Here is an 11605-nt window from a genome sequence, read left to right on the forward strand (position 1 = left end):
GTGAATTTGGCAAAACAACAGGATACAAAGTTAATATTCAGAAATTGAAAGCATTTTCTTACACCAACAAGAAAATATCAGACGGTGAAAACTGGAAAAAAAATCCCATTGCTATAACAACAGAAAAATAAAATATCTAGGGGAAAACGTTACCAAGGAGCTAGAAGACCTGTACTCAAAAAACTACATGACACTGAAATAAGAAATTAAGGAAGACACAAATAAATGGAAACATATACTGTGTTAATGGATTGGAAGAATTAACATTATCAAAATGTTCATACTACCCAAAACAATTTATAGATTCAATGTAATCCCTATTAAAATACCACTGGTATATTCCATAGGTAAAGAACAAATATTTAAAAATTGATAATGGAGCAATAAATGACCCCAAATAGCTGCAGCAATTTTGATAAAGAAGAACAAAGTTCCAGGAATCACATTACCTGACATCAGACTATGGTGCAAATTCACTGTAATCAAAATAGTCTGGTACTAGCATGGGAACACACAAAGATCAATGGAACAACATAGAGAGCCTAGGAATAAACCGTAATCTCTATGGTCAATTAATATTCTCATAGAGGACAGAAACATAAAATGGATTAAGAACAGCTTTTCAACAAATGGTGTTGGTAGATATGGACAGGTACATGGAAAAAAAATGAAACTCAATGACCAGGTTACACCATATGCAAAAATAAACTCATGATGGATAAAAGGCTTAAATATGAGTCGTGACACTGTAAAAGTCACAGAGGAGAACATAGGCAATAAAAATCTCATATATTCCACTCAGCAATATTTTCACTGGTATGTCCCCTAGAACTAGGAATGTAAAGGAAAGAAAAGAAAACAAAAAACAAATGGAACTTCACCAAAATAATAGTCTTCTGCACAGCTAAATAAAACATTAGCAAAATGAATAAGGAACCAACAGTCGGGGAAATATATTTGCCAGTGATACCTCGGTCAAGGGTTTGATCTCCAAAATATATAAGAATTCATATAATTTCTCTCCAGGAAGACAAATTATCCACTTAATAAATGGCCAAAAGACCAGAACAGATACTTCTCCAAGGAGGACATATAGAGGGTGCTGAGGCATATGAAAGGTTGCTCAGAATCACTATCTATTAGAGAGATGCAAATTAAACCACAATGAGATACCACTACATACCAGTCTGAATGGCCAACATGAACAACTCAACTAACAATAATGCTGGCGGAGTTGTGCAGGAAAGAGAACCTTAGTACACTGTTTGGGAAATGCAGAGTGGTGCAGCCACTGTGAAAAGCCATATAGGATGTTCTCAAAAAAAAAAAAAAAAAAGGCCAGAGGAAAGATGGCAGAGGAGTGAAAGAAAGTTTTGTGGACCACCTCCCAAGACCAAACTGGAATTGTGACTAAATAGTGGAGAAATCACCTAGAAAACAATGAAACAATAGAGCAAGAGGAGCCTTGGAGCTGTAGACAGACATTGGAACCAACTTTCACACATCGTAACAGGTGAGAAGTGCGGTGGAGGCTCGCAAGGGTGGGCTGGGTGCCCACGGGCACCAACACCAGAGGGACATTGAAACAGCCAGTTGGATCCCCCTGAGAAGAAAAGTGTCTGAATCATAAACAGGGACCCCTAGACTACAGCAGCTGAAACCAGGAAAATGCACAGACAAAACACAACCCTGAAAAGCTTAGAGGTGCTCTCTGCCAGAGACAGGTGGCTGGAGATGCAAAGAGACATTTAAAGGACCAACACAAAAATTTGCAGTGGTAGCCGCCTTCCTTGATCTCTGGGTAGAGGCAGCAGGAGAGTGGGCTGGTGCCTGAGGAAAGACTGGTGAGGAAAACTCTGTGAAGAGAACTGAGACAGTGACCAGAGGAGCTCTGGTGATAAATCACCTTCCACTCTGCAGCTACCACCTTGCTCAGGCGTAAGATAATTAATTAACCTGCCTTTTGCATGCTCTGCACACAGCCTGTGAGCATGTGGGCTAGGGGCTGAATGCAGACTGGTTGGAAGAAATAGAGGATCCCTGGCCAAAGGGGACACTCAGCTGCATAGAGACCCTTGAGGAGAGACTGGAGAGGGAGGGGTTGGGGGAAGAACTGGAAGATAATCTGAGGTCCCTGGACCAGACTCCCTCCCCATTCAGTAGTCTCCATTTGCACAGGCAGGCCATGCTCCCAAAGAGGCAGAAGAAGGTGAGGGACCCGAAACATGCGGGACTACAATATGGTTTGCAGAAATAGTGGATCCCTGGCTGAAGGGGTCACAGAGCTGCCCAAAGGCCTGCGAGGAGAGACAGGAAACAAAAGTGTTGGGGAGTCCCGGTGCTGACTCTTCCCCAGTCCACGATCTCCATCTGGCTCAGGAGGAGTACTCCCATGTGGGACAGCGGCCAATAAGGGGACAATAGTCCCACGATCAGGAGACTCTGTTTCACCTTGTGGTTCCTAAGCCTGGCAAATGAGGACAGAGTGACCAGATTTACAATCACAGGAGACAGACACAGACAGTAGGTTCCTGGAAGGCTCAAACAAATGACCTAACGTCAGATCGGGTCAACAACTGACATCATCATTGGCAGATCCAGAAAGAAAAGTAAAGACAAAAATGAATAAATAAAAAGATCTGCATACGGCCATAGAAGATTAATCCACAAAGTAAGGAAATCTAGGCAGATCAATTGAACCACATGCAAAAATACATAAATGAAATAATGAATAAATAAGTAATAAAAAATAGACTCACAAAAATGGGGAGAAAAAGATGCCCCCCCAAATTAGGGGAAAGGAGGAATCCACACAGAAAGAGCTAAATGAAATAGAGGCAAGGCAACTATCAAATATTGAATTCAAAACAAAGACTCTAAGGAAGTTCATTGAGCTCAGCCAGCTCAAAGATAACTATGAGAAACTGCAAACTATCAGGATCTTACAGCAAACTATATAAACCTGGAAAAGGACATAGAAACTATCAAGAAGACAAAAGAAGATATGAGGAATTCCATCTCTGAGTTAAAGAACACAGTATAAGGAAACAAAAGCAGGCTAGATGAAGCCAAGGATCAAATCAGTGAGATGGAGGATAAGGTAGAGAAAAGCTCCCAGAAAGAACAAGAAATGGAAGAAAGACTCGAAAAGAATGAAGAAGCATTTAGGAAAATCAAGGAGAACCTGAAATACAATAATAGCGGCATAAGAGGGATGCCATTAGGAGAAGAAGAGGAGCAAGGGACAGAGAACCACTTTGAAAAAAAATGATGGAAAATTACCCCAATTTGAGGAGAGAAAACATCTCAGGGGTCCAGTAAGCACAGAGGGCCCCATTCAAGAGGGACCCAAGGAAGTCTACTCCAAGACACATCATCATTAAAATGTCAACTATCAACGACAAAGAAACAATACTAAAGGCAGCCAGGGAGAAACAGGGAGTAACATACAAAGGAGCCTTGATGCAGCTAAGAGCTAACTTCTCAACAGAAACACTACAAACTGGAAGGGAATGGCAAGAAATATTCCAAGTAAAGAAAAGCAAGGGCTTACAACCAAGGCTGCTCTACGCAGCAAGACTCTCAATTAAAATAGAAAGTGTAATAAGGAGTTTCCCAGACAAAAGATGGCTAAAAGAGTACGTCTCCACCAAACCAGCGCAACAAGATATGCTAAAGGGACTGGTTTAAGAAGATGAAGGAAAACAGTGAGTAAAAGAAAAACACATTTACAAAGGAAAAAATGAATGTTTCAATTATAATAACTCTTAATGTCAGTGGACTAAATGTCCCAATCAAAAGACACAGGATAGCTGAATGGATAAGAAAACATGACTCACATATATGCTGCCTACAAGACACGTACCTGAGAGCAAAGGCCTACACAAACTGAACTTAAAGGGATGGAAAAAAAATATTCTAGGCAATTTGGTAAGAAAAGAAAGCAGAGGTAGCCATACTTACATCACACAAAATAGATTTCAAAACAAAGGCCATAAAAAGATACCCAGAGAGACACTTTATAATACTTAAAGGAAGAATCTATCAAGAAGACATAAACATTGTAAACTTATATGCACCCACCACAGGAGCACCCAAATATATAAGAAAAATCTTGGATGACTTCAAAAAAGATATAGACAACAACACATTGATAGTAGAGGATTTTAACATCCACTTTCAAAAATGGACAGATCTTCTAAACAAAACATCAATAAGGATATTGTGGAGCTGAATGAGGCACTGAATCAAATAGGCTTAACTGACATATATCGAACCTTACATCCCAAAGAAGCAAAATACACATATTTTTCAAATGCGTATACAAGTTTTTCAAAAATAGAACACATGATAGGACACAAAGCTAGACTCAGCAAATTCAAGAAAATTGAAATAATACCAAGCTTTTTCTCAGACCACAAGGACTTAAAGCTGGAAATCACCCTCAAAGAGAAACCTCAAAAATTTGCAAACCCATGGAGACTGAACAATAGACTGTTAAATAATGAATGGTTCAATAATGAGATAAGAGAAGAAATCACAAAGTTTCTGGAAACAAATGAAAATGAACAGACAACAGTCCAAAACCTATGGGACACAGCAAAGTCAGACCTGAGAGGGAAGTTCATAACAATAAAGGCTTACCTAAAAAAGAGAGAAACATTTCAGATAAAAGACCTAACACTACAACTTCAAGAACTGGAGAAACAACAACAAATAAATCCCAGAGCAAGTAGAAGGATGGAAATAATCAAGATTAGAGCATGCCTGAATGACACAGAGATGAAAAGTGCAATTCAAAGGGTAGACCAATCCAGAAGCTGGTTGTTTGAAAAGATAAATAAGATCAACAAGCCTTTTAGCAGACCCATCAAGAAAAAAAGGGAGAGGACCCAAATGTATAATATCAGAAATGAAAGAGGAGAAATAATAACTGATACCTAAGCAATACAAAGGATTGTAAGAAACTACTATGGACAATTATATGCCAAGAAATTTGAAAATCTTGATGAAATAGACAAATTTCTAGAAAAGTATAATCTTCCAACACTGAGGGAGGAAGAAACAGAAAGTTTGAACACAATGATAACAGGTGGGGAAATTGAAGCAGTAATCAAGAAACTCCCGGTACACAAAAGCCCTAGGCCAGATGGTTTCACAGAAAAATTTTACCAAACATTTAATGAAGAGTTAACCCCTCTCCTTCTCAGACTATTCCAAAAAATTCAAGAGGAGGGAAGACTCCCAGACTCTTCTTATGAGGCCAGTATCACCCTCATCCCAAAACGAGATAAAAACCGTACAAAGAAATAAAACTACAGGCCAATTTCGCTGATGAACATAGATGCTAAAATCCTCAACAAAATATTGGCAAACCACGTCCAGCAATACATTCAAAAGATTATCCACAATGATCAAGTGGGATTCATCCCAGGGATGCAAGGGTGGTTCAATATATGCAAATCAATAAACATAATACGTCACATAAACAAAAGGAAAGACAAAAACCACATGATAATCTCAATAGATACAGAGAAAGCATTCAGTAAAGCACAGCACCCATTTATGATCAAAACACTCAGCAAAATTGGAATAAATGGGGGCATTCCTCAACGTAATAAAGGCCATATATGAAAAATCTACAGTCAACATCATACTCAACGGGTAAAAACTAAAAGCTTTCCCACTAAGATGGGGAACACGACAAGGATGTCCGCTTTCACCGCTTCTTTTCAACATTGTATTGGAAGTCCTAGCCACAGCGGTCAGACAAGAGAAAGAGATAAAAGGCATCCAAATAGGAAAGGAGGAAGTAAAACTATCATTGTTTGCAGATGACATGATAGTGTACATAGAGATCCCTGTAGACTCTACCAAAAAACTCCTCAACCTAATAAGAGAATTTGGCAAAACAACAGGATACAAAGTCAATATTCAGAAATCAAAGGCATTTTTGTACACAAGCAATGAAATAGGTGAAGAAGAAATCAGAAAAAAAAATACCATTCAATATAGCAACAAGAAAAATAAAGTACCTAGGAATAAATTAAACCAAGGAGGTAAAAGACCCATATGCAGAAATCTATACAACATTGAAGAAAGAAATTAAGGAAGACACAAATAAATGGAAGCATATACTGTGATCATGGATTGGTAGAATTAATATCATCAAAATGTCCGTACTACCGATAGCAATTTATAGATTCATCCCAATCTTTATTAAAATAGCAATGATATATTTCACAGAAATAGAACATACTCTTCAAAAATTTATATGAAACCCTAAACAATCCTGAATAGCCACAGCAATTTTGAGAAAGAAAATAAAGTAGGAGGGATCACAATACCGGGCATCAAACTATACTACAAGCAACTATACTCAAAACAGTCTGGCACTGGCATAAGGACAGACCCATATACCAGTGGAACAGAATAAAAAGCCCATAAATAATCCCAGGTCTATATCGGCAACTAATATTTGAACAAGGGGGCAAAAGCATAATGTGGGGTAATAATAGCCTCTTCAATAAATGTTGTTGGGAGGCTGAACAGCTACATGGAAAAAATTGAAATTGGATCATCAACTGACACCATACACAAAAATAAACTCAAGATGGATAAAAGAGTTAAATGTAAGTTGCAACACAATAAAAATCCTAGAGTAGGACATTGTCAAGAAACTCTCAGATATCCCATGCAGCAATTTTTTTTTCACTGATATGTCTCCTAAAGCAAGGGACATAAAGGAAAGAATAAACAAGTGGGACTTCATGAAAATAAGAAGCTTCTGCATGGATAAAGAAAACATCAGCAAAATGAAAAGGGAGCCAGCCCTATGGGAAAATATATTTGCTAATGATACATCAGATAGAGGTTTGATCTCCAAAATATATAAAGAACTCACTCGACTCCACTCCAAGAACATAAACGATCCAATTAAAAAATGGGCAAAGGACCTGGGCAGACACTTTTCCAAGGAGGAGTTACAGAGGGCCCAGAGGCATTTGAAAGGATGCTCAGCCTCACTAGCCATCAGAGAAATGCAGATCAAAACCACCATGAGGTACCACCTCACATTGATCAGAATGGCCATCATAAACAGATCAACAAACAACAGGTTCTGGCGAGGATGTGGAGAAAAGGAAACCCTAGTACACTGTTGATGGGAATGCAGATTGGTGTAGCCATTGTGGAAAGCAGTGTGGAATTTCCTCAAAAAGCTGAAAATGGAGCTACCTTTAGATCCAGTGATTCCCCTGCCTGGACTATACCCTAAGAATCCCAAAACTCCAATTCAAAGAACCTATCCATCCCAATGTTCATAGCAGCACAATTTACAATAGCCAAGTTTTAGAAGGAACGAAATGCCCATCAGTAGATGATTGGATCAAAAAACTATGGTACATTTACACAATGAAAGACTATGCAGCAGAAAGAAAATAATTACTATTAAACTTCACGACAGTATGGATGGATCTAGAGAGGTTAATGCTAAGCGAAATAAGCCAGGGGGCGAAAGACTAATACCATATGATCTCACCTAGAAGCAGAACCTAACCAATAAAACAAAGATGCTAGGAAAAGACCAGCAGTACTGAAAGCTGAAGAAACCAACAGAGACAAGAGGTAAGGAGGGAGGGGTGGGTGTGGGAAAAGGAAAGGAAGTGTCAAGTGAAGGAACATATAGCAAGGTCTCATGTACAAAACCAAAGTGGGGAAAGATTGAGGGAGGGGAAAGTGGTGGGGGAAAGGCAGAGACAAATGTATTTTGAAAAATAAATAAATTAATTTTAAAAAAAGCCAAAAATGGAATTTCCTTTAGATTCAGCAACTACACTGCTTGGATTATAGCCAAAATATTCTAAAACACCAATTCAAAAGAACCTATGCACCCCAATGTTCATAGCACCACAATTTATAATAGGCAAGTGGTTCAAGCAATCTAAATGTCCATCATTAATTGGCTGGATCAAAAAAAATATTGTACACTTACACAGTGGAATACTTCAGAGCAGAAGGAAGGAATTCCTTGCCTTTGCTTTAGCATGGATGGACTGGAAAGCATTGTGCTGAGTGAAATAAGGCAGGCAGTGAAAGACAAGTACCATATGATCTCATCTGTGAGTGGGACCTAATCAACATAACAAACAAGCAAGCAAAATATAACCGGTGATATTGAAATAAAATGCAAACTGAGAGTAACCAGAGTGGAGGCAGGATAGGTTAAATGGCAAAAAGAAAGGGAAGGGTCATCAAAGTTCATGAATATAAAGGACCCATGGACAAAGCCAAAATATAGAATTGAAGTCAGGAGATGGGAGTGTGTAGCTTGCTCGAGAGTGGTGGTGGGTTAAATGGAGAAAACTGTACTTGAACAGCAATTAAAAAAATAATGTTAGTGGTGATTATAATAAAAGAGAAGTCATTGATCACTTTCATTTCTCCTGAAAATAAAATTGATGAAGTAGTTCCTATATGATGTCAAAATATGTCATGAATTCTTTGATAATGAGTCAATTTAGTATTTTTTAAAGAAGTTTACTTTCTCTTTTCAACCATGATTTTGTTCTTGAAGATATAGTTTCATAGTATTTTTTAAATGCAGAATATTGTGTTGTTCATCCATTGTTAAAATGGTAAAAATTCTACAGATAAGCTTGAGGATGTCAGCCCATTCTGTTCCTCAGAAAAATGCAGATTTTTAAAAAAGTCAATATAAAACACAAACTCCTGTGGCTATCCTTGGTTTTGGGTGTCAGATCACATAGGTCTTTAATGGACACGGACTATCCCTCTTCAGACACTGGAAACATTGGGCAAAGGCAGAAATATTTTTTTTTTATATTAATGTGGAATGTGGGTAACTTTTAAAAAATATTTTATTTATTTATTCTTAGAGAGAGAGGGAGGAAGGGAGAAAGAGAGGGAGAGAAATATTAATGTGTGATTGCTTCTCAAGCACACCCAACTGGGGACCTGGCCCACAACCCAGATATGTGTCCTGAATGGGAATTGAAATGGTAACTCCTTGTTTCGTAGTCTGGCACTCAATCCACCCCTCCACACCAGCAGGTGCAGAAATAAAGCTTTTTAACATTGCAAACATGGGCAAGTCCTAGCTTTAGAACAACTACAACCACCTTAGCAGAGAACTGTTCATTTTGTAATTTTGTATATATAAACATGTCTCAGAAAATTACACCAATGATCAGACTTATAGTACTAAGTAGCCACTAATCAATGCAGTAAACCTGCAAGAGGCCTAACTTCATTAAAAATGCAAATTATAATGTGAACTTCTTGTGCTTCACTTACAACATTGCAGATTGTTATTCATATTTAAATGTCAGCCTTGGCAGTTTTGTTTACAAGTCTTAAGTGAAAAACGCACTCCAGCAAACATCAAGTCAGTTGTTACTATAATTTAAAATGAGGATAATCTTGTATAGATTTCTTAGGTCTGTCTTAAATTCTGTGGTCCTTGTAAGAACCAACTTTGCATTTATAAATATTAGGACATTTAAAAATTTTAACTTGAATTATTTTCTGCTGTAGCCAACTACTGAATTGCCATGAAAATGATAAATATTTCCCTGTGGATCTGGAACAAGTTTAGACATTTCTAGATTCAGATCATTAGCAACACCTTTCCTTTCCATAAAAAGTAGTTTAATTTGTACAAGTAGATTACTGTGTGTGACACAAGATGAAAAGTATGATATTCTAGGTTTAGAGACTGAAAAAAATATTGACTCTCTTTTTGACAAACTAAATCAGTAATATAAATTTTGTACTCTGTTCAAAGTGTAAGTCGGAATTTTAACCTCTGGCCAAGATGGAGTAACAAGAACCAGATTTAGCTTCCTACAGGAAACAGCAGAAAGCCAGGACAAAATATATATGAAACAACAGTTTTTTAGAAACTTGATATCAAATAATGAAGGAAAGTGATCCCTGATCAGAGGCTAAAAGGCAAATGGAACCCCAAGACTACCCCAGATTGCTGGCTTTAGAGAGTTTCTAAACCATGGTATATGGAGAGGACAACAAGATAGAAAATCTAAGATGAACATTCCAAAAAAAAAAAAAACTATAAAGATGACGGTAGCTTGAGTTTGTAGGACACAGTACAATAGAGGACAAAACTGCAGAGAAAGAGAACCTCAGAGATCTACAAAGGATACCTCCTGAAGTATTTAACAGGGCACTAATTAGGGCATGCTGCCCTAAAATATGCCATTTTGGCATATTAATTATTTTGAACTAAATTTATTTGAGAAACAATTGATGCAAGAAGGTCACTCTGACCCTCCTGTCTGTCTGCCTGAAAGCAGGAAGTAAATCTCCCATATAAAAGGTACCTTCACTGTACCAGGAGGCAGACAGACATCCTTATCACCAGAGATGGGGAATTCAGGGTCAAGGAGATTGTGGAAACAAACTCTCCTTAGTTTCTTCACTAATTAGTACACAAGGTGAAGTTTCTTTGTCTTGTCAGTTCTTCATAAATGTATTTTCTCTTTGTCTAAAATGTATATAAATAGGTTGCTTTGGTCACTTCTCAGGGATCTTCATAGATATAAAATTAAATTTGTTTTTCTCCTGTTAATCTGTCTCATGTCAATTTAATTCTTAGACCAGCTAGAAAAATCTACAAGGGTGGATGAAAATTCCTCCCTAACACATGTGTAAAGACTCTGGAAAAGAACCACATAAAAAGATTAGAGGAAACACTACCCAGCACTTTTCAGGGTCAGAAGTAGTGCCTGTTGCTACCAGCCAAACTAGCAAACATATAGTGCATGGGTAGAATACTCAGATATTGTCTTAGTAATGGAGAATAATTGACATTTGCCTAAACATGTCTCTAATCCTTCCTAACAAATTTTAAAAACTAGACCAGAAAGGATCAAATAATTCTCAATTAACTTGACTGTAGTCCATAATACAGCTCAAAAATTCTGTAAGAATATAAAAATATCCAGCACCTAGAACTGAAATGCACTATTTAGATGTCCTTCATGAGAAACTGCCATGACATATCTAGTTAACTGACAGCCTCTAGATGTGTTTCCTTGTGAAGGATAAGACCACACATACTTCCTGGTTCTCCCAGTCAATGGGGGAGGATGATAAGAATAATACTAGCACAGACTCATTCATGTCCAGCAGGAGATTCTTCTAGCAGACAACTATGGTTCAGGGACTTCCAGTCTGCTTTGCCAAGACTTCTCAAGGCAGTGCTGCAGGGAGTCTCTTGCTCCTCAATTCTCCTTTCTTCTTCTTCTTCTTTCACAGATTTCAGACCAGCACTATATTCTGTGCTCTCCCTCTCTACTCCCACTGTCTCTACCTTTATTCCTTATAGATTTTTTTTTCTGCAATTAATGTCTTGCTTTTCTAATTCTGTCTTGGAGTTAGATTTTTGTGGGACCAAAACTAATATAATCTTGTAATTCCTTAAGTGGAAATATTATTTATCTAAGGATATGTATGGTATGAAATGCAAAATTAAAGTGACACCAATGTTTACTATAAAAATATTTTACAGTTATACACTTGTGCTTATCATTTTTGTTACTATTAAATGATGCTGGTATGATAA

Source organism: Pteronotus mesoamericanus, unplaced genomic scaffold (assembly GCF_021234165.1).
Source record: "Pteronotus mesoamericanus isolate MK-2021 breed Mesoamerican mustached bat unplaced genomic scaffold, CSHL_Meso_final scaffold_12, whole genome shotgun sequence".
NCBI classification, from domain to species: Eukaryota; Metazoa; Chordata; class Mammalia; order Chiroptera; family Mormoopidae; genus Pteronotus; species Pteronotus mesoamericanus.